We start from the raw sequence: 11,833 nt of genomic DNA, 5'->3' as shown, positions 1-11,833 counted from the left end.
TATTTTCTCGTGTTGTGTTTGCGGAGAGGCCTGAAAATGAAGGATTGACAAACATTACAACACAACTCAAAATATGGAAGGAGCCACAATTTTTCATCAGTGCTACATAGGACCACACATTTCCTAACCCGATATATGACAAAAAATTTAAATATGGACAAAATAGGTGCTCTTAATATATTTCTTTTTTCATACTACATTTCTCAGTGCATGTATAAAAGAGCCATAATTCAAGAACAAAGGGTTTGACACGACACAATTACCACACCCTGTGATTTTTTTTTTTTTTACCTCCACCGCAAAGGCCTCTCTTGCATTAAAAATTACCAGCCAAGGACGGCACAAAACTGCTAAATAGCCAACCAACATGAAGTGCAAGAACTCATTTTGTGCATTTTTTCCAATAAAAATCAACGTACTCAAAATCTTAATGTTATTCGGATTATTCATATTTTTATATATATATATATATATATATATATATATATATATATATATATATAGATATATACATATATAGATATATATATACATATATAGATATAGATAGAGATAGAGATAGACAGATAGATGGCTATGTGTGAGGGCCTTTCATCGATACCATGTAAAACTTTGTGAGGCTTGGAGGAAATAGTTGCCAATGTTCTCTAGCCATAACGTACTTGAACTTCATATCCAACAACATATGAGCACATGCAAAGTAAACTCAGTTTGTTTCCATGTCAACACGGCAGGAAAACGACACTGAACTAGTCTTGACAGTTTCTGTAAAGGTCCTCAAATGCAACTTGACTTCTGATTTATAAAAGCGAGCATGTTGTCAGCGGTATTTGCATAATGAGGACGGCTTCATCTCCGCCAGCCACATTTTTGACAAAAAAGTGGTAGTGGCAAGGAGTGAAAGATGTCGATAGAAATCAAGCAAGAGAGGCGCAGCCACCGGATCCATCAAAGAGTCGGCGAAGGGAACAAATTCGCTTTGGCAAAGAAACGAGGCGCCAATGCTGCTGTGACGGTTGGTGAGCATGGCAGAAAAAGGACGCAGGGGCCTTCTGCCCTGAGCTACAGCCGTGACTTTGAACGCACCGGCGAGGAGTTAAAGGACCGCAGGAAAAACACAAATAGAGCTTTCTCTGATAGGTTGACAAACATGACTGAACTGACGCTAATGCCATGTAGCTCTTTTGCTCTAATTGTTGATTCAATTTGCTAATGACTAATTTGATTTAAGTGGCAGCCACATCTCCATGAACAGGACACGGAGAGCAGGAACAACAACAAAAAAAATGGACTCGAGGTGGCGTGATGGCTTGTCACGCAAAGGCTGCTCGCCTATGAATATTCCATGAGAGTTCACACTTAATTGTTTCTGATTTGTTTATTATTTTTTTTTTTCAATACAGTGCTTTGGCGCACACTCCCTCAGCCCCTGCGTTGACACCCCTGCGCACCCCCGCATCGTAACCACCCCCACACACCCACACCCTCTCGTCACCATCCCCCACGTTTTCGCGAGTGCTCCTCACATCTGTCACGCAGCAATGAAGGGCGCTTAGAAGTTGTTGGATCCCGTCAACGAGGGCCCGACCCAGACGGATTTTTTTAGGCCTACGCAGAGTTTTGGCCCATTAATCGGCTGATTCATAAAAAAAAAATAGATATGATGCCTAAAATTGCACCCCGTGCCCGCCACTGCATTTCAGTGGGCGTCCATTATATGCAGTTTTGTGGTCCCAATCTCCCGTGAATAGTGGGGGTCAACTGCAAATATGTTCTTCGAAAAAAGAAATTCCTTTTTAATTGACTATATGTCGCAGTTTTTGCTATTTGTGGGGCGGCCTGGTCCCAATCGCTCGTGAGTAGCGAGGGTCAACTGCAAATATGTTGTTTGAAAAAAAAAACAACCAAAAAAAACGTCCTTTCTGGTGGAATATATGTCCCAATATAGCATTTTTCATAAAAATTGCATGAAATTAATAGCATGATCTTTTTTCCATTTTTTCATGAAATACCTATGTTGTATAGAACACACAATCCAATGAACTAAAAAATACACCTAGAAATACAACAAATATAAACACAGTGGCTTTAATTAATGAATTATGTTAATCCTTTTGTGTTGTAATGTTTGTGTTACCAGAGGTTGATTTATGTTGCCACTTATCTTTTTTTCCCCAAACAAACCTTGATTTCAAGTTGAATGTAAAATAATGACATCTTGACCAATTCCTTGCACAACTTGCATTGCTCACTGAGGCATTGCTTGTTAAAAAATAGTTTTGAATGACAGGTCCATAGAATGAACTTGTTAATAAATTTCCTCGTACATTAAGTATACAAGGTTAAGGTATCGAATTTTATGTGTTAAATAATGAGACCATGCAGTGTTACTTGTGTGCAACTGCTGTAAATGGTTAGAGTGCAAAAAGTTAAAACAATCGGGCACTTGGCACATTTGGGCCCATGTTTGAAGGGCCATAAACGTCCGATTTAATCGGCCTGCATACTGTCGACAACAACAACTTTGCCCCCTTCTCGCCATATTGTCTCAATAGAGGAGCCCCGCTAAAGCTGTTGCCGGTGATAAAAATGACCCCAGTGCCTCCCAAATCAAGTGTGCGCCTGAACATGGAAGTTGGCCGCATCCTGCTCCACCGTGGCTTGCATTTCTCCGATTTGTCTTCTACTCTGGAAAGTGAGCGAAAGAACGGAGAAGACGAGAGCACTTACCCACATGAAAGCCGCTCCATCCTCAGCCCGCCGTTTGTAAGCACCGCTCTTCTCCCTCCTATTCATCGGCGGACTTTTATCCTCTTCTTGGCGGCTCCTCTGAACTGCATGACTTGCAAATTGCACCATGATGCTGAACGGGATTGACAACCGCACATGTAAACACATACTGTAGAATATTTCATATCTGGTCTATTATGCCTCTCTGATCTTCCCGGGCCCGTGAATGTGTTGCTATGGAGATTATGAATAAATACGGCCATCTATTTACGTATGAATCCCGCTGTGTGGACAGTGCTTCCATGCGTTAATTCGCACACGTGCCAAGTTGTCGAATCTGGACGTGGCAACTGTGAAGAAACACAAGCTAACTCTTGTTTTGGTCAAGTTCTCCGCATCTCTCCCCACAGTTGTATTCATGCGGTTTATGCAAAGCCAGGCGCGTGACAGTCCGGGGCGCTTTGTATTAGTGCTGATAAATAAACATTATCTCAAACAAACGTCAGGACCTGTTAACTCTCCCCGGTGTGGTTCAGTAGCCGTGCCAACCCAGGGCATCGAATATTTAATTATTGCACCCAGTGCATAATAAAAAAAGTCCATCTGCAGAGAAAACGGGCGTCTGCTGAGGACAATTGCATTCCTAATATCTCCATGCGAGATCGCGATGCCTCGGAGGGCCGCTGCCGACGAAGGCTGCTCCTTGCATCGGCTTGTCCCGACGAATTACGTGTTTAACGCCGCACTGGCGAGCTCGTTTTCCATTCAAATTTATGGGGACTTGCCGAATCCGCGCACAGTCGTGACGGCCAAGAAACGCTTTGCGGTAATTGATTTATCTTCTTCCGGAATTGCGGCGGCTTCCGGAGGAGCACGGCCTCGCTGTTGACTTTTGACCTCCCGCATACTGACGCCTGCCGCGGTCACAGAAAGACATTGTGACGGCGTCGTTCCGCAACGTGGATTTGCATTGCTTTGCCACTTAATGCAAATACATGTTCTCATATTGGCACATTTGCGGTGGCAATTTTCTGATCTTGTTGCTTGTGGAATAAATCATTATGCGTGCTGTCAATATTTACATTTCCACTGTTTAATTTCATTCTAATGGAGGTCCCCGGGCAATATGAGACGTATCTAATAGAAGAGGAATGATTAAAGCTTCGCCCATAATAAGCCTACTGAAACACAAGTTGCTGTAGCCTAATCTGATGGAACGTTTCTGTGTTTACAGCAACATGAATCACATTGCCTGTTGATTTAATTTCTTGACGTCATTTTCTCTTTAAAAGCCAGCTTCCCGGTGGCAAAATGAAAATCTTTTTAAAATTGAATTGAAAAAAAAAAGACATACAGTACTCATCGGATGTGTGTGAAGCAGCTTGGACTTGCTGTTCCATCGCGTGCGCGTGTGTGTGCGCGCGCGTGTGTGTGTGTGTGTGTGCGTGTGTGTGTGTGTGTACTGTACGTGCTTGGCATGCAGTACCAGGCCGGGTCAGAGCAGCTTAGTTCCGATCTGTTGGGTGACCTGCCTGAGCCTTGCTGGCCTTGCTGACCCGTGTGATTTCATTACAGAGAGGCAAGGTGCACCGCCTCTGGAAACACACTGTACATGTGCACAGATCCTTGCTGAGTCCATTTTCTCTAACCTACTTCAGTTTTATGGTGCGGAACTTTTTTTTTTTTTTTTTTTTTTTCAAATTATTGAACACAAAAAAACACAAAATGATTTCACGTGCATATTAGACGCAGACTTCAATTAATAATGATAACACTAGCTCCATTGGATTGTAGATTTGTACCATTAAATGGCCAGACCACGTCAACATACGCCAGTGACAAAGCTTGTACAAAACATTCCACGGTGCTAAAACATCGTTCCATTGTGTGGATAGCTGCACACACAAAGTGAGTCACGAGTGAAGTTTTTTGTGTGTGTGTGATTTTAGGGGAGGTGCTTTGGGCACGACCACTAGATGGCGATCTAGGTTCAAAGTAGTGTGGCCAGCCGACTGGCAGCATGTGCAATTCAAATGCAAAATGCAGCAGACAAAAAAAAAAAAAAAAACGAGAAACGAGGGTTTCCTCCAGGCAACGTTGCCTTCCCAGAGTCCAACCTCCTGTGTCTGTAGTTTACGGTCAAGAGTTTCTATTACCGCCCTCCACCCAAATGGATCTAGAACAAAATTGAATGCTTATTATTTTATTTCTCGCCATATATTACATACACCTCTGCAAAGTTTTATTGATTGGTTTTTTTTTCTATTATACTTTTTACTACTAATTGTTGTAGTAATGGTGGTGTGTTTATTCAATTAGCCTTGTACCAGTCATTTCAATCAAATCAAAATTAAGAAAGAAAATTATTATTATTTTTTTTTTTTACAAGAATAGGGAAAATTTAAGCAAAGAGGTGTAGAGTGATCCTCCATGTTATTTTGCCTACACCTTTTTGAACAAAAAGCAACAAACATCAACAAGACTCCAACACAAACAACATTGTGGAAGGAACAAAACTAAAATAATGAAATAATAAAAATGAAATAGGAAGTTGATAAACAATTTTCAGTTCTTTTTCGTAATCTTTGCAAACGGTGATGAAAATGAAACTCTCCTTGCCAGTAAAGGGCAACAAATGTGTTTTCCAAATCTCAGAACTGGGCATTTGACTACAAATTGAGCGTCCGTTATTCGGCATCCGTCTGCAGCGTGGGTGCCTTTCTGTCGTCCGTCATTCGCGTTTTTTTCCCGGGGTATAAAAATAGTATGTACTATAAGCCGGTCCGCCTCTAATTTAAAGCCGCCGTCCGTCTATGATTCCAACTAAACTTTCACTAGCACTCCCCCGCTGGCCCATATTTGAACAGAAACAGTGACACTGCACCGTGGAAGGTTGTTCCCAGCCTGGTCTCTCACCCAAATCTGTCCCCCAAGCAACAACAACTCACTATTTTCTTCCCCGCTCTCGCCGCACCAAGCGAAGCCTCGCCGTGAAAAATAGACCATTGACGGACTACTGACGAATGACGGACTAAATAAAGGGGCTTAGTCCATCTATTTTACATTTTTTTCCCGTCATTGGTCAATCGTCAGCAAAACGGGCATCCGTCAATGACGGATAGACGGACTGGTCCATCACATAGGCTATAGGCGGAGCGCCGAGCTCTGCCAAATCTACGACTCAGCCAGGGTTTGTCATCGAAATCCGCACTCTGTAAGTAAAAACAATAATAAATAAATAAAAATATTGGGCATGAATAGGAGTGCCAGCAGATTGAATTGAAACTAGGTAGGTTTGGACAGATGCTGGCAGCTTGTGAAAGGAAACTTGCATAAATTAGCATTCTTTTGTGCCCACTGGCTGGAAACTGGTAGCATTTGCAAAACATTTGGACGCAGAAACAAATCCAGGCTCCGAGGTAAGGCAAACGTGGACATCGTCGCGCACGCAACAACGACATGCTGGATCTCAGTCGGGAAGTCTGCAGCGTGCGAAACGGACGGGCCCAGAAAACGCTCCAGATTGTATCGCCATCAATCAAATCCTGGGCCTCTCACGCCGGACACATTAGAAGCCAAACAAAACCCACGACAGTCACACGCTTCAGGCCAAAGCGTTTCAAGAAGTGTTTGGAGAACGTGAGGGATGCTTCAAAGACGGGAAACAATAAGAGGGGACCAAAGCGCTTGTATTTGCATAACCTGCATGGATTTACAATCTACACACACATCCCATCACTGCAGGCTCTCATCACTTCTATCGCAATCTCCGTCGCCTTCTTTACATCGACTCTTTTCCCCCCCCCCTTCCCACCCTCTTGTATTTCCTCCCGCTTCCCCATGCGCGTTGTCATTCTCTCCCCATAATAGCGCCCCTGTGCCTTCATGCCGCCGCTAGTTGCTTGAAAGCTCATCTGCACATGTAACACGGGAAGAAATTGAGTCTAACAAATGGCTTGAAAGGCCCACGCACCAATATCAAGCACGACCCAACAAAGGCAGACAAAACGCCCGTCTTTTTGTGCTCCCGCTCAACATCCGAAGTTGATATTTTCCACAGAAGCGCCGCGCGGCGGCTGACGTATCGCAAATAAAAAAAGCACGCCGCTCGCTCGCCGCTTGTTGTCTTGTGTTTCGCCGTCATTCTGCCTTGAATGGGAAAGTTGAGGCCCGTTTGTTTGCTTTGGCTGTTGAGGGGAAATGGCTTTGTTTGATTAGCATTTTGCTAGCGTGCCTCACCTTCAATGCTATCATTGCAAATGACTCTCTGTAGGTCTGCTAAAATGCATTTCCGCTGCCCCCGAGAACAAATGTGTGAAATTAGCCTGAGTTATTTCTGCAGAGCCTGACCTTGACATAATTCCCCGCATCTGTGCGCGTGTGCATTTATCCAATGTATGTCTATGTCCAGGCCACAGCCAGACTCTGCCGTGCGGTGATAACACTGTTTTTGCCATCTCTAAATTGCCTCTCAGCCCACAAAAGTCACATTTCACATGCGCGCGTCCCTTTTAGAGAGCAACACCGCTTGCTGGCAGCTCAGGTATAGGCGCCACGCCGCCTTGCATCTAATGTAATGTGCCTTAATGTGGGATGTGTGAATAGCGGTGATTTATGTACAAAGATAGTCATTTAAATGGAGTTACCCTGCTGTGTTCTGCAATGCAAAGCCCGCAGTCAGTGCATGAAAACAAAGAGCAGTCAAATAATAGACAAATGGACTTGCCTGCGTACGTAGCGGCTTGTGTGGCAGTGCATCTTCATGCCATACAATAACTACCAGCTGTTTTGCACTGCTTAACTGTTATTATCGCTGTGTGCATCTGGAGCGCCTCTCATTTACATTGCTGCCTTCGCACTTGGAAATATTTTAGATTACAAACAACCTCATGTGGATGATGTTTGCCCAGGCCTACTTTTGGCTTTTTTTGGCTCGGTCGAGCTGGACTGTTGCAACGCCAACATCACCCGCAGGGTAAGAATGAAATAGAATGCAGATAAATATTGTCATGTCATACCAATGGATGCAGCAGGTAAGCTCATTTTCAAGCATACACATTTCATGTTGCTAAAGAATGATAAGATTCAAACAAAGCAGCATGTAATAAAAACATATTTTGAACTTAACTCATAGGACTACGGTCTAGTAAAAAAATGGATGATTTGCTCCTCCAAACCGTAAATTTTATTCACAAATGATGCTGTCGCAGTGGCCTTAGGTCGGCCATTTGGTTTAATTTATGGATTTTTAGTTTGTTGTTGTTTTAAAGAGGAAGTCACCCCCAAAATGTCCGTAACAAAATATGTTCTATGTGCCTCCACTAGTCTAAACACGGCATTCGGATTAATATTGCGTTTGTGGAATATAAATTAAGCAGCAAACCACCCGTTTTCATCCATCTCTGGTGCGGCCATTTTGTCACTTCTGTCAACTGAAAATGAGATCACAGTTGCTCAGGACTCAGGTAACGACCAATGACGGGTCACCTGTTTTCTGAAGCTCATTTTCAGCCGACAGAGTGGCAAAATGGCCGCCCCCTGAGATGGACAAAAACAGGTGGTTTAATGCTTAACTCCTATTCCACAAACACTATATATATATATATTTTTTTTTTTTTGAATATTTTATTTTCGATAATCAGAATGCAGTGTTTAGTTTAGTGGGGCTGCATGGAACATATTATTGTAAATAACATTTTGGGGTTGAATTCCTCTTTAACTTTCTCAAGGAGTTTATGGGACTGAATCCATGCCATTTTTGAGCTTCTTCAATCGCCAACGGTGCCCCAACGGATGCCCCAACGGATGCCCCTTATGTGTATTGGTCCACTTTACAATATTTTTGCTGGCGGGAAGGGGGGGTGGTTATAACGCAACATTCTCAAAGTTGATGCCCCCCACTATACCAGCAGCAGCAACATCCAGATGCGCATTCATCTATTTTGGGTCGCTGACACATGCCCCAAACACATTTTTGTCAACAAGGGTTGGGGTTATCCCTGACTCAAAGAGACGATGAGATGCGTGGCAATGTCTCCACAAGGGAGACTATTTTGACATAAAGGGCTGCTACATTCTGCAGAAGATGGTGGCAAAGTTGCATGTCGACCTGCATCAGTCCGAACATACAGAACAGCGAGCAGGGCTGCCAGATGGCCGGTCTTACTTGAAATTTCTGCTCAATTTAGATTTTCTGTTAGACATGGATGAGTTTATACTTCTGGCTAATTGGACTTTTTGCTTCATGTTTTTTCCGTTTGCGGGCTGGCCTTTTCCCTATCCCCGCAAATAGTGGGGTTCCACTGTGTTTTTATTCCTGCAAAATGTCAAAACAGATCCAATTGGACCTGATCCGTATCACGGTTAATCAGCAGATAATAGTCCGATCATTCCCAACTTTCTGCCTCCCTCTTCATCTTTTGGGACAACAATCATCCAGAAAATCTTTAGAATTGAGCCACTTTCTCAGATCCCCAGGGCCCTTGACCGCATCCCCTGCTTAAGACAGTGCTGTGCAGGATCCCTCCTCTGCTCATTAACCACGTCTAATTAGATGGCAGGGAAGTCCATTGTTCGCCCTAATGAGGGCTCAATAGCAAGACCGGGCCTCGGCTGGCTCCTCTGACACTGCTGTGAAACGACTGTGAAAAATGTCACTGAAGGCGCAAGAGCTAATTGAGGGAGGGAAAGTATCCCACTACGGGGGGCCCATCAAGCAAAAAACATGGCCATAAAATTGCAGGGATGCCTCTTTGAGCAGGTAAATACTTTCATCCCCTCGGTAAAGCTATTTATGGAACAACGGAATATGCTTCCAGCACATAACTCGACCTATTTTGCTTCAGCTATCTGAAAGAGGGCCGGGTAGCATTAGCTCTCATGCTTAGCGCCCCCAGTATGGATCCCATCCACTAATTACTTGAGCTTCCATGGTTGGTTGAGATTTAAGTACCACCTCAATCCCATTATCTTCCGTCCCTGCAGCTAGCCCCTGCCGTTCAACCTTCTTGCGAAAGAGAGGCTGCAAGGTTATTGTTCCAGGCTCCCCTTGCAGATAAGATCTACATTGGCTTGACAGGAATGTTATTGTACCCTTTTTTTTTTTGTGAGGACGGAATGAATATCAACAAATGTCATTAGCGACCCCGGGTGACTCAGGACGTAGACAAGCCCGTGGTACCCGAAAGACAGTCTCTCGTCAGAACCTCCTCGCGCATTGGGTTGCGGACCAAAGTGTTGTTCCGTTACTGAGTGCCGGCGATTGACTCTGGTGGGTAGTCATCAAGCGCATTTCTGAGGCGTGGGCAAACTTGAGCAAACCCACAGCGAAAGAAACCAATCAGCTGACAGCGGACAGCCGAAAAAAAAACAAAAAACAGAACACATCTTCTATTGAAATACATGTTTCCAGTGCCGTCAGCTGTTGGGATTTTAATGACTCTGTGTTTCTGCCCATTTAGAACTGAGCGCTGAATGAAACAACCGTCTCTCCCACGCACAGTTTTGAATGTTAGGAGGATGGACTTGCGCCCCCGAAGAGCGACGTTGCTCACGAAGGATGCGTCACAGCAAGTGAACCAATTAGATTGATATGCACTTCTGTCGCAAAAGCGCGGTAGGGGGGTTCAACTGAATACAATATTTAGAAATATTGTTCAACCTGTAGTGCCCTCCACCCATGCCCGTTTTTGGTGGGGCGAGATGAGTGATGACTCGCTTTCTGCTCACCCCAGAGCGGCTAATTATGATTCACATGCCTCATGATCTACATATACACTAATTAAGAGTTAGGAAATAGAATTAGAATACTGCAGGGCGTGTCTGTAATGCGCAACTGGCAATTCGTTGGCCGCATGTGGCCCGCGACCACACTGAGTGGGCCCTTGGTTCATCCCCCATTGTTTTAAAAAAATAATAACAATTTCATACAAAAACAAAAAAATGTTTAAAAACGCTGATGAACATGCAATATACGTTCTCTACGGAAAAAAAAAACGGGATGAATCCCAAATATGACAACAACATTGAAAAAAAAGAAAAAAATATTTGAATCCGCAGGTGCCGAACTACAAACATTCAGTGGTCTAGTGTAGTTTTAACTTGTAATAAATATCACCAAACTGTAAAAAACACAACTTGTATCTTTTGCATTAAAACATTAATTGCAGTTGGAACAACTTTAAAATATAAGTTATTGACATTTATGGCAACGACCTTAGTTAGCCCGACAACGCAAGCAAGTTGTTCCCTCCAAAAGAATTTGCAGAGTTGTTTTTACTTACTGTATATTTTAACTTGGGCGGCCATTACAAGCGACAACAGACCATAAAGTCTCATTTCGTTGTTGTGAAATGCAGGGAAAACAATTTTCACAACAGCAAAATTTAAATGATTTGGTAGTATTTCGTTTAGTTGGGTCTTTGAATGCCCTATACCACAGCGTGAGTAGGCCTAATATTTGTGGGTGTACTTCAATGTTATTAACATTTTGAGTGAGTTGATTTTTGTTCCAAAATGAGTTCTTGCACTTAATCTTGGTTTCTTGCTCAGTCATTTTATGCCGTCCTTGAATGTAGCCTTTATGCAAGAGAGCCATTTCATTTTGTTTGCTTCAAACTCTTTGTTGTTGGGTTTGGATCGTGGATATTGCATACAGGCATTAAAAAATATGTTATCAAAAATGAAATATACTGTATTCCTAGGAGCAGATATTTTTTTCCTTACACGTATGCATGTATTTTGTCCATATTTAAAATAGCATTTATAGCACCGGTGACATATTGCATTTAAGTTGCCCATCCCTGGTTTGTGTCATATTGGGATAAAGTGTCTCTTTTTGCAAAGTGGTGGTGAGGATGGGGGATTTAGGGGAAGCAGCGAGTGGCAAGATGTGGATGTGGGTTTTCGCGGCAGGGGGCTTTACATGTGCCAGCGTGGCACGGCGAGTTCTAGCGAGAATTTGGGTACGGCCGGGATTGCCGGGGCGGTGAGCGCTTGATTGTGCTGTGGGATTTAGGCAGGGTGGTGGTGCTGGGCGCTAGGAGGGCAATGGAGTGAGAAAACTCGACAACATTCATGCTGTGCCTTCCCCTAACACCAAAAA

The sequence above is a fragment of the Filicampus tigris genome, chromosome 1, assembly GCF_054856515.1.
Source record: "Filicampus tigris isolate MCC_2025a chromosome 1, RoL_Ftig_1.0, whole genome shotgun sequence".
NCBI classification, from domain to species: Eukaryota; Metazoa; Chordata; class Actinopteri; order Syngnathiformes; family Syngnathidae; genus Filicampus; species Filicampus tigris.
Note: the sequence above shows the minus strand (reverse complement) of the source record.